The sequence below is a fragment of the Talpa occidentalis genome, unplaced genomic scaffold, assembly GCF_014898055.3.
Source record: "Talpa occidentalis isolate TD23 unplaced genomic scaffold, MPIMG_talOcc4v2.1 talOcc4.2, whole genome shotgun sequence".
Taxonomy (NCBI): domain Eukaryota; kingdom Metazoa; phylum Chordata; class Mammalia; order Eulipotyphla; family Talpidae; genus Talpa; species Talpa occidentalis.
In genome coordinates this window covers 110091344-110102281 of record NW_023602073.1, presented here as the reverse complement: position 1 = coordinate 110102281, position 10938 = coordinate 110091344, and the positions used below count along the sequence as shown (strand labels likewise).

The 10938-nt window shown below is 44.3% G+C and overlaps 1 protein-coding gene across 4 annotated transcripts in view; it reads right to left on the bottom strand.

Moving 5' to 3' along the window:
• Positions 1 to 2259: 2259 nt before the first annotated feature.
• FOXO3 (forkhead box O3) overlaps positions 2260 to 10938 on the bottom strand; it is a 127044-nt gene continuing 118365 nt past the window's right edge. For 3 of the 4 annotated variants that reach the window (XM_054699080.1, XM_054699081.1, XM_054699079.1), the window contains exon 3: positions 2264 to 9423. The gene's annotated coding sequence lies outside the window, so the exon portion shown is untranslated. Of the gene's footprint in view, positions 9424 to 10938 lie in introns of all 4 variants that reach the window. The other variant, XM_037520185.2, reaches the window with a different exon arrangement.

The following is a 10938-nucleotide window of genomic DNA, read 5'->3' as shown; positions in this document are numbered from 1 at the left end:
ATTCTCATTCTACCGGTGGGCTCATAAATGTCAAATTTTATGTTTCACATGATTAAAACCTAACCCTTTAGCAGTGTATTTGTAGTAGATCCACCTGTTCTGTTCCCCACTCTGTCTCTGGTGAATCCTCTCGCCCCCTGCACCCCTGGCCTACACCCCGGTTCTTCTATGCATAAATAAAGAATTGAATCTTTTAAAAAAGAAAGAAAATGGAGGCCCAGAGAAGTTAACCGACTGGACTTCCATTATTCATCTGGTGCTCCCTGGGCTGGGTTCAAATCAAGGTCTGTCCCAGTCCAAAATGGAGTTCCCCTCCCTGACACGGGCTCCCTACAGAGACATAAGGGCTTATTCATACATGACTCAGCTTCCTCTTGTGTAAAAAACTGCCTCCTGGTTTCTGCTTTAACTGTGGAGAGGCCCCCCTCACCCCAGCTGCTAACCAGGATGGTGGTTGGAGGAGGATGGCTTTAGAGCGCTTCCCTACCCACGTTCCCCAGACTTGGGAGGAGGAGCCAGACCCTTGAGGTTCCCCTCCCCTTCTTTGGAAGCTGGAAGGCAAGCCCAGGGGCACCAAGGAGTCAGGGCCCGGCTCTGGAATGGCACTGTGCTCTCCCCAGCCCAGCCAGGCTGTCCTCCAGCAGGTTGTGCAACATTGCTATGAATAGGTCTAGGTGTGTGGTTTGGTGCCAAAGAGACCAGACTTGTTTCCTCAGGAGGGTGACAGCTCCCCTCTGGAATTCTGGGAGGTGAGGGAACACAGCTGTGAGGTCAGGCTGCTGACCCTGAGGCTGGGCCTGGGTGGTTCAAACTGGTGGCGTGAGGGGAGGAGCCTGTGGCCAGACTGGATGGACAGGTTGGCAGCTGACTCCTGTGTGCTGGCACAAGGATGGGTGTTCCATGGCAAGTGCCCAGAGCTCCTTCTCCCTCCCTAGCATTGCCCAGGCCACCTGGAGTCTAGCTCCTAAAGCTCTCCCATCCCCCACCCTGCTCTTACCAGGCCCTTGGTACCTTAGGTACAGACTTAGCTTGGGGTGGTGGGGGGGAGGGAAAAACAGACTGGCAATTTGATTTTTAGAACATTGAAAACACAAGGCTGTGGAAAGACAGGAGTTCTGACATATTAGCGCTGTGAATGGGTACCTTGGAGGACAATTTGGGCAATCTATCAAAATTACAAAAATATATACACTTTGACCCAACAATTCCACATTTGGGAATCAGCCTTACTAAGATTCTTGCCTGTGTGTGAAATAATGTATGTATACACTCATTCACTGCAGTGTTGCTGCAATAACAACCATAGAGAAACAATCCAATGTCCCATATATTGACACAATGGGGTACTCTGCAACGATCAAAATATTTCCTCTATGTGTGAGCAAATCATTAACAAAGCAAGATATCTGATAGTGTGCGTGATATGCATTTTGTGTAATAAAGGGAGAGTAAGAATCTGTGTTTTTATTGCTTCTAGACGCAGACAAAATTCTGGAAGGATACACAAGAAACTTTGGGGTAGGAGGAGCAAAGTGGATGGGGGACCGGGATATGTGTACCTATATGCTTTGTGGCTTTTGAATTATGTGAAGGTTTCCTCTTGCAAAATATTTAAAAATACAGTGAAACAAAATGAGATAATCTTGATGAAAAAATTTTATAACCGAATTGTAATAATACGATGGACACTTGTCCTCTGCAGCGCTTGCCTGGGATGAGAACCCCCTTCGTCGTTCTTGGGGCATTTCCCAATGGCTGCATCTTGGTGGATGGGCCTCTCCTCCCTCACTGGATCTGTCAAGGTCTTTGATGGCTCCTGTCAGCTAGAGCTAGAGCAGTGGCTCTGACTTTGGATTTGGAGGGAGACACTGAGGAAGAAAAGTTTATTCATGGCGGCAACAGTGATCTCCCGAGTCCAGTATTGAGGCTGAAAGTGTCGAGGAGACAAGAATTATTTCAATTTTTGCATTTGGCCTTTTTACCACTTCTCTCCAACCACAGTTACACTGGCATGAATAATTTCTCTTCTGCTTTTTATTTTTCTTATATAACATGTAAGGTTATAAGAACAACAATTACATTTCTAAGAGTGAGCATTTTGTTATGTATGTGAATTGTCTTCATAATGTCTTAATAGACGCATATTCCTTTGTTCGATTAGGTATTTCCTCTGATGGTCAAGATGTTAAGAGGAGAAAATTATGGAAATCCAATGTTGTGAAGACACAACTTTGCAAGGATACTCTTGGTCAGTTAGATCCTTATAAATGGCAATCTCATCTCTACTTGTACTCCCAAGACCCTTCTCCCACCTTATTCCTTACTGTCTCCAGCCTCAGAAGACACACAAACTAGCCTCTTCACAGTTCTTTAGGAGCTGGATTCATCTTTATAAAACATTCCCACTCTGGGAAGTTAACACAGCTCTGAGCTGAAAGCTGAAACCCATCTCTGCTCCCCAGACTTAATCACATTTCTTGATTTCTTCTAGATCAGGACCTTTGACGGATTAGAAAGTTACAGGAGTGTCGAGTTATTGATCCCTGGGCAGCTTGCGGGGCCTGTGGCTGAGAGGCCTGAGACCTGGAGCAGCTTCTTGGTCATGCCGGTGGGCCATCATTCCTGTGGGTAGCAGGTGACAATAGCTCTAGAACAATCACGTTCTCATTTCCTCAACATCCCCCTTCTAGGTTCTACCTCCCCAGTGTGCCTCAGAACTCTTCCTAGGGGCCCCCTCTAATCAGGGCAGCTGCCCTGGGTCTTCCCATCTCCCTAGCTGGGGCCAAGTTCCTTAGTCTGGAATTTTCTGGCATCCGACTTTTCTGACTCACCTGTCATTTTTGAGTTCTTTAAACCCTAAACAAGCCCACTATGTATTGTTTCCCAAATATGTTCCAACCTTTCTTGCCCTGTCTTTGTCCCTGAGATTGATCCCTTCAGCTATAAAAGTCTGACCCATTTCTGTCAGCTGTTCACTTCTGGGTTATCCTCTGACCCTCCATCATACCCTTAGCAGCATTCGTGGGATTCATTCTCTCAAGAGCTCCTGCCAGCAGGCCTTCATTTTTAAGCTCAGCCCGTTTAGGCCTAGAACACAGTGCCAGGCACACAGTAGGTGCTGATGGGATGGACGACTGTAGGAGTCACAGACGAGGTTCTGTGTCCATGCAAGTTTCCTCTCTCCTGAGTGGGAGTAGGATGTTTGTCATGTTTCTAGAGAGGTCCTCAGAGAGAAAGGCAAAATTACTGTGATAGACAGTAGGCTGAATACAAACATACAATCTAATTCTCTTTTAGGTCTTAAATATTGTTGATAGTCTCCCTGTTTGAACTTGTGAATGAGGAAAATCCAGGGGGAAGGACCCCGCTTCCTCTAGCTCCAAAGGTGTGGAGGCCCGAGTCCAGCACCAGTGCACTGGCGGTGCTGTCTTCATCTCCACACTCAAATACGCTCCCCTGCCCCTTCCTGCTGCGCTGAGCCTAGAGACACCCTGGGTACCAGGGACTTCTCCCCCTCCCCCATAGCCATCTCCCTACTTCCCAAGTCGCACCCCTCGCTGGGGCGGGAGGGGTGTCTGGCACACGGTGTCTAGGAATTCTATCTTCCTCCACCTCTGACACTTGTGTTCCCTCCAGCTGTGGTGTGGATGACTTGGCTGATACATGTCACATTTGCTGGCTTAAAAGGTTTGCCTCTCTACTAAAGGATTTGCAAAATCGAAGTCTTGAGGTGCTTGAGAGTAACCTAAATTATTCTTTTAAACAAGAAGCTGAAGCAGGGAGAGTCAGCCAGAATTAGCTCTTTATTCATCAAGGTGGAGAGACTCTTCCTAGAATACAGGAAGGCAGGGCCCAGGTGCTGGTTCTCTTGGTGCCCATCATAGGGTCTGGTCCGCTGAGATAGCGTGAATAATTGCTGGTCATTAAGTTGACTTTAGTTTTTGGTTGACCTTTTACCTGGCTACTGATGATCTTGTGATAGCTAGTACTAGATAGCCATCTTCAATCTTTTGGAAGACAAAATTAAAATTGGTAAGCCTTCTCCACCCACTAAGTTTTGTTATCTGAAGATGGGGGGAAGGGGGCTTACCTGCGTCACTAAAACAATAGCAAGGACAAACTAGGACAGCGTGACTCTCCACCCAATGTAGAATTTGTCCCAAAGGGTAAACTTGAAAATCCTCTTCAGTTACTTGATCTGAAATAAGAGTCCACTGCATTGCTTGGGACTTTGAACCCAACCCAAGGGTGTTTCTAAAAGTAGAGTAAGTTTTACAGTGTGTCTGTTAGAATGTCTACTAGGAATAGTTTTACAATAGGGTGGAGCTCCTTCTAACATGACTGAGGCCCTAAACGTACAGTGGAAATAATTGCCACCGGATGTCTGAAGTCTCGTGTTTGACTTCTGATATGCAGGCGAGCCTGTGACAACTAGACTCACGTGAGCAGTACCTCTTTGGGGCTAGAACTTTGACAGATCAAGACCTCTGACACTCAGTGAAGGGAGAATATAAATCCCACCTCCTTAATTAAAAACTCCTCCAGGGTAAGCTCAGTGCATGCCTAAAGTGGCTATCAGTCATCATGAATAACACCATGAATCCACTTTTATTAAACTGGTTGTCTGCAGAAGTCAAAGGTGGGCCAGAGAAAAAGATTCATTTAGTTTGGAGATTTCACAATAGGATCTCTCAGCTTTGTGAAGTAATTCCACAGGAAGACCTTCAGATAAATTCAGCTATTTCATTTCTGGGGTTAAAGGAAAAGGGAAGAAAAACAAACGACTTCTTGGAGTAAGCTAGAGTGTCATTGATGCTTTATTTACATGCGTCACCATTTCTTTTACAAACTAGATTACGGTTTTAAATGGAATACACAAGGCAATATCTACAAACACCAAGGAAAGTAAGTACTGCATCTCTATTTCATTTGGAAAGGGGAAGATTCCCAAATCAAACTGGTTTTGATTCTTAAGAAAGGTGGCAGAGTTAATTCATGGCAACAAATGGTTAGACAAAATCCTCAGTAGGAATGCAATATGATAGTGTTCGCTTTGAAAGAAAGGATGAGGTGCAAACCAAAGCATCAACTGCTGGACTCTTAGGTGTTTGCATATGGCCATGCACCATATTTAATTTCTAGTTTGTATGGGGTTTGAGCAAGAAATTGAAACAGATAAAGACAGTTTTACAGATACTGTATACAGATTTTTTTTTCCATTCATGCAACTTTTTTTCTTAAAAAAAGTTAAACATGTGAAGCCAAAACGCACAATACATTTTTTTAATATTAACTAATTGTTCTGGTCCTCCTTCACATCTGTTTACATTTCCCGTGTACATAATGTGCTAGGACAAGTATACAAGAAAAGACTGATTGCCAGGCAATGAGATAATTTTAGAGAAATAAGTGACCATTCACACAATTCTTTAAAGCAGCCGCACAAATATTTCTGGAGTGTGGCAGAGGCCTAGTAACCAATCACTCATTAAAGAAAAATACATACAAATAAAACCAAATGAGAGGAAAATATTTCATTCATTCAAACTGCATAAAATGTTACCTACTAAAGATTTCAATCAAAAATAACACACTTTTCAGTTACTTGGGCATCTGCCTTCAGATCTCATTTTCAGACGTGGTTTCACAGGGACTTCCCTTTCCCTCGTGTGCTCTGCCGTCCCCAGACTCTGGGCGAGGTCAACTTTTTCGTACCTCTTTGCCAGTGATTGCACTTCTACAAAAAAATACGCTTCTCTTAATTAAAAAAAAAAAAAAATTATGCCGAATCATAGTTATTCCTCAAAAACTGCAAGGAAAAGAAAATCAGTTCAGAGCTGTCAGGGTTTTGTTTCTGCTTTCAGAGAGAAAAGGCAACATTTCCAGCCCATAGCATCAGCGCGTGAAACAGGACTGGCTCTTTTCTGCTTTTGTCTTGACAGTCTTTTTCCATGAGATTCAAACGGGCCTTATTCTTTAGGCGGAGTTCTTTAGGTAGAGGTGAAGTCCGTCCCTACCATCTCTAACAAGTTTGGAAGCCTGAAATGACACCCTGAGACTGGGCATACCTGTCCTGAGCAGCAAGCCAGGTGGGAAGTGACACACTCGTGATGCAGAAACTCAACACCAGACACAAAGTCCACACTGAACAACATGTGTGCACGATCCTTCTAATAAAAGAAGAAATAACTTCTGAAATTTTAAAAAATGTGTTTCAGTCATTATTATATTGCAGAGGATGCAACAAAGGAAACAGACCTCAGATTCATTCACAGTTAATGGGGTACGTCGAACCTGGCAGTCTGTCCTCACACCAGGACAATGAAGATTTGTGATAAAGCTCTTTTCTAACTTTGGTTAAAAAGGTATCTGGTTCTGGAGCCCCAAAGAGAACAGCACAGTCCCAGAGTGCATGCCATGTTTTCAGCATTAGTTACCCTTCATTCTAGATTCCCATCAAAAAGTAGAAGGCTCCCTAATGCAGCTTATTTAGAGGCTGAGGGTAGCCTCAACAGTTCTCGTGAGGATGCGAACCTCACAGCTGCCAGGCCTCCAGAGTTATGAAGTATTTTATGGAGACAGTCCAGATCAGAAGACCTAATATGAGAAACCCAGGACGCTGAGAACTCCATGTGGTGATCAACAGCTGGTTGTTCCTAAAAAGCAGGGTCTCCATCTGAGAGCCAGAAGGCTTAGATTGCACCTCAGCCCAACATGACCTCCCTAGAAGTTTCTAGTTTAAGAGAGCCTGGCCTTTCTAGGTGGATGACCAGCAGAGGGTGGCCGGGGTGACAGCAGGACTGCCAGGATCTGTTCATGCCTCACCCCCTCCTGGGACTTTACCCTGATCTCAGCTCTCCACAACATTCTACATGTAGATGATATTTGAGTTATTAAAACAAATACTTCAAAGTACCCCCCCTTCCACCACCATTTTCCTGATCTGCAAGGTGCCTGCCCTGCTCTCAAACCTGTGTCCCTCCCTCAGCTGTGCAAAATTATAATCTGATTCTAGGACATTTTGTAAGACATTCTGCCTGAAATCCAGCAAACATCAGGAGGGTGGGGGTAAATGAGATACCAGATGTCTGAAAAGTATTCAGTGTTTTAAAGTTAAAACACATTTGAGGGTTACCTTTCTTAATCCCAAAGTTACTCCCAAGGTCTAAAAAACTGCTAGGCAAATAGCTATTTTGTTAGTTTGCTTGTTTCTACGTGCTCAGGAGAGAAATTCTCAGGGCCCGGCGTTGGAAGTGCTCCGATCCTCCCATACTAGATAACCCTCCACCCGCCACCACCCGCAGCCACTCCAGCTGCTGCCACTGCCGCCCCACCCAGGGCAGCATCACTCAGGCACCCAGAGAGGCGGCATGCTTCCACTGATGTTGGACAGTTCTTGTGTACAGCAGACTACCAAAGAATCAAGGAAGTGGCTAGCAGTATTATAAAGGAATATAGTAAGCAAAAGTCTATCTCACTGACAAGCAGACCATGTGGATAGCATACATATTTTTAAAAATTATACATACTTTTAAAATGAAGATTATAAACTTGTAGCCATTTAGAAAAGGTGATATGCTACAGGTCTACTATAACCACAATTGCACAACAATTTACAGATTCAGTAAAAGGCAGGGTGAAATCAACAGGGCCATCGCTCAAACATAAGAACCCAAGCGAGGCAGGAGAGACGTGTGACAATACCGAATGGAACTTTCATTATGTTAGGAGCTATTATCACCACCATTATCACCCCCAGAGGAATTATAAAGCAGAGGTGCACAAGGGGGCGCCTGGCGGCCGGTGGTGGGTGCAGGGGGGTTGGGTGGCACGTCCGTGTTGGTGGAAGGGAGTCAGTGCCCACTGCACGGTGCAAGCATCAGCAAGAACTCATGCAGGGAGGTCTGTGCTGGAATACTAGCTTGTATTCCTAACGCCCATGCAGACTGTTCCATTTTTGTACTGTACATGATAAAATATATTTATACATTTGTTTGCCTAATGCTTTTTATGCAAAGAAAAGAATCTTCATCTATCACTTTGGAGAAGTATGCATATGCTGTGCTAATCAGAGCGCCGTCATACCAGTTTCATAGGTACCAAAGGTGTTCCCAACTATTCTGTCTACCAAAGCGGGTAACTAATCTCACGTTCTGGGTTAAACAAAAAGCACCTATACAGCACCATAACTTTTGGGGAAAAAAAATCAAATCCATAGAAGCAGAAAAGTAGGGAGGGGAGTCACAACTGCCCTATCTTGTACTTCCATCATGTCACTTGCACAATTATCTAAGCCTATATAAAAAAATCAGTTTGTATGCTATTGCCTTTCACTCATACACATCTAGTAGGTCAGATTATACACAGCAAGGCGGAAAGTAATCAAGGGTGTGTATCTGGGGAAACATGAAGTTAGAGAACTCCCACTGCACTGACTCGGGCTTGTACTCTCCACACATTTCTCCCTGCAGGCTTACTGCTCACCTGTAAGTTTGTTTCTTCTGCAAAGCAAAACTACTTTTTTTTTCCTTTTCTCCTTAAAAACTAAATCCTCAAGTGGCACTTGGCAATAAGTAGACAGCTGAGCTGATGTCTTTCCTAAAAAGATCCTAATTTCTAACCAACATACTGAGGATGCTGACAGAAGACTCAGGCCCTGAGCGCCTGGCAGTGTAACCAGGCGCCGGGGGTCTCATCTACAGACCCCCCTGACTCGGAACTGAAGCGTACTGGCGGGACGCTGAGCCCCACTCACGCTGCCTTTGCAGGGTCAGCCCTGGACTGGTGCGCGCACAGCTAACAGTTGTGCCATTGTTCAATTTTTAGAAAAGGATAGTTTTCTACTAAACAAAAGATGAAAGAAAATCCCCCTCCAGTTTATGTAATTTGTTAGTTTGTGGAGTTCCACAAGCTCAAATGCTTGTGCCGCCCAAAGCCAGAATGGTAACTGGTACAACGTTTTCCTTCTGTTTTTAAAATCTGCCAGGGGGAAGAATGGTTTAACATGTTAACAGGAAAATACTGCAAGTTAATGCATGTGAAAAACTCAGAAAGTTCAAAGGAAAACACAAAAACAACACTTAAAATATCCCATAAACCATCATGATGTTCAAACACCACGGAATCACCAGGGGGGCTCACGGTGTGCTCTGAACAAGGATGGGTAGTGCTGACAGGGTGCTGTCCTTCGCTGGCAGGTGGCTCATCACCCTGTACAAGGAAGATTTGCATACTTTATATATAGAGTTCTGTTCCAGGGTAAGTGCTTCACCCAGGGTAAGGGGCCATTAACAGTCTCTGCTGGGTTAGGAAAATGGCGCGGGATTCACAAAGGTGTTAAGCTGTAAACGGTATCACTGTCCACTTGCTGAGAGCAGATTTGGCAAAGGGTTTTCTTGGTAGGTCTTGTGTCAGTTTGAGGGTCTAGAGGAGGAAAAAAGAAAACCAGAGATGATTAAGGACATTGGAACAGCAATAGTGGGCACCTCACGCTTCATCTGTCTCTCATTTCTTCACCCAGCCTCCCAGCCAAGGAAAACTCACAGTAAATCTGTTTTGCCACGCTGGTTTAAAATGTCTGAGTTCTAAGGACAAAGCTTGGAGACAGTGTACCATATTTCTGTGCTTGATTACAAGATGCTCTAAAGGTAAAAAGCCTAAAGGAAACAGGGTCATTCACGTTGGGAGGTTAACAAAGAAGAGCAAATTAGGGGTATGTCAATGGGTTCTTTTCAAGTTAGGGATGTGCAAGGTGAAATGGGGCTTTGTTCTATTGATAGATATTTGGATTGTGGGGTTTCCTGGAACACAGAACTTTCATGCTAAAACCGTGAGTTAGTCACCCTAAGCTTCAGAGCTGGACTTTCCTGGTTCTCCCCCACCAGCATCACGAACTAATTGACCTGGGTTACCAGCCTTTCCAATGATACCCCAATACCCGGGGAAATGAAATGATTCCTTTCCACAAAGGCTAAATGAGTCCGCACTGCTGGATGGGAGTAATCATGCCTTCCTCCACCATAAAAGATGTAAGTAAACGCTACGTGGGCCACCTTAGGAATTAGTTTTTTATACCAAAAACCTGCAGAGAAAAAAAAATATATAAACACCAAAATCCCCCTCAGAAAATATTTCACTAACATGATCATGATCATCATTATTACTACTCTTTTGCCTCCAACAGCCTTCAGTGGCAAAACACAAAAAAGACCTGAATGTACGTATCCAAGTCTTCCTAGACTGCAGGCTACCACTGAGTCCAGCAAATTTAGAGGAAAAGAAAACATATTTCCCTCATAGAGAAGTAGCTGAAGGAGCTGGCATGACAGGTCTCAAGACATAAGATCTTTTGTTTATGGAGACAATGTTGGCTGTCCTGGTAGAAAAAAAGGTGGCTCTAAGCCAAGAAACAGGTAGAAAAGTGGTAGTGAAGCAACATGAACTCACTAGATAAGATGAACAAGTAATGAAAAATGCATCAATAAGCTCACCCACATACATACAAATGCTTCTCCCCCCTTTTAGAGGAGATATTATCATATAGTCACCTGGAGTTTTCACAAGTGTGCTGTGGCTGGGCCAGCTGGCAATCTCACCTTTCACTACCAACATTCAGAAAGACAGCAGGGCCTTGTATTTACGATGTTACATGCCAGGGTCCTTTCTACCCTTGCTAGAGCTCCAAACAGAACCCAGGTTGTCTTATTAGAGGCAGAGACTATAAAAGCAGAAAAGAGGACGCCTTTTTCAACCCAATTTCAATATTTGGTGTCCCTAACAGGCTTTTGGGGAGGTCGTCTTTGCTTTATCCTCGACTATAAAATAATGGCTTGTTGATCTCAGAGGGGGAAAATGCTAAAATAGATATCGGATCTCAGTCTCTAAGAGGAATTTAGCCTGCTGGGGCCAGTGCTATTGTGGTGACAACCTGGGGCCAAA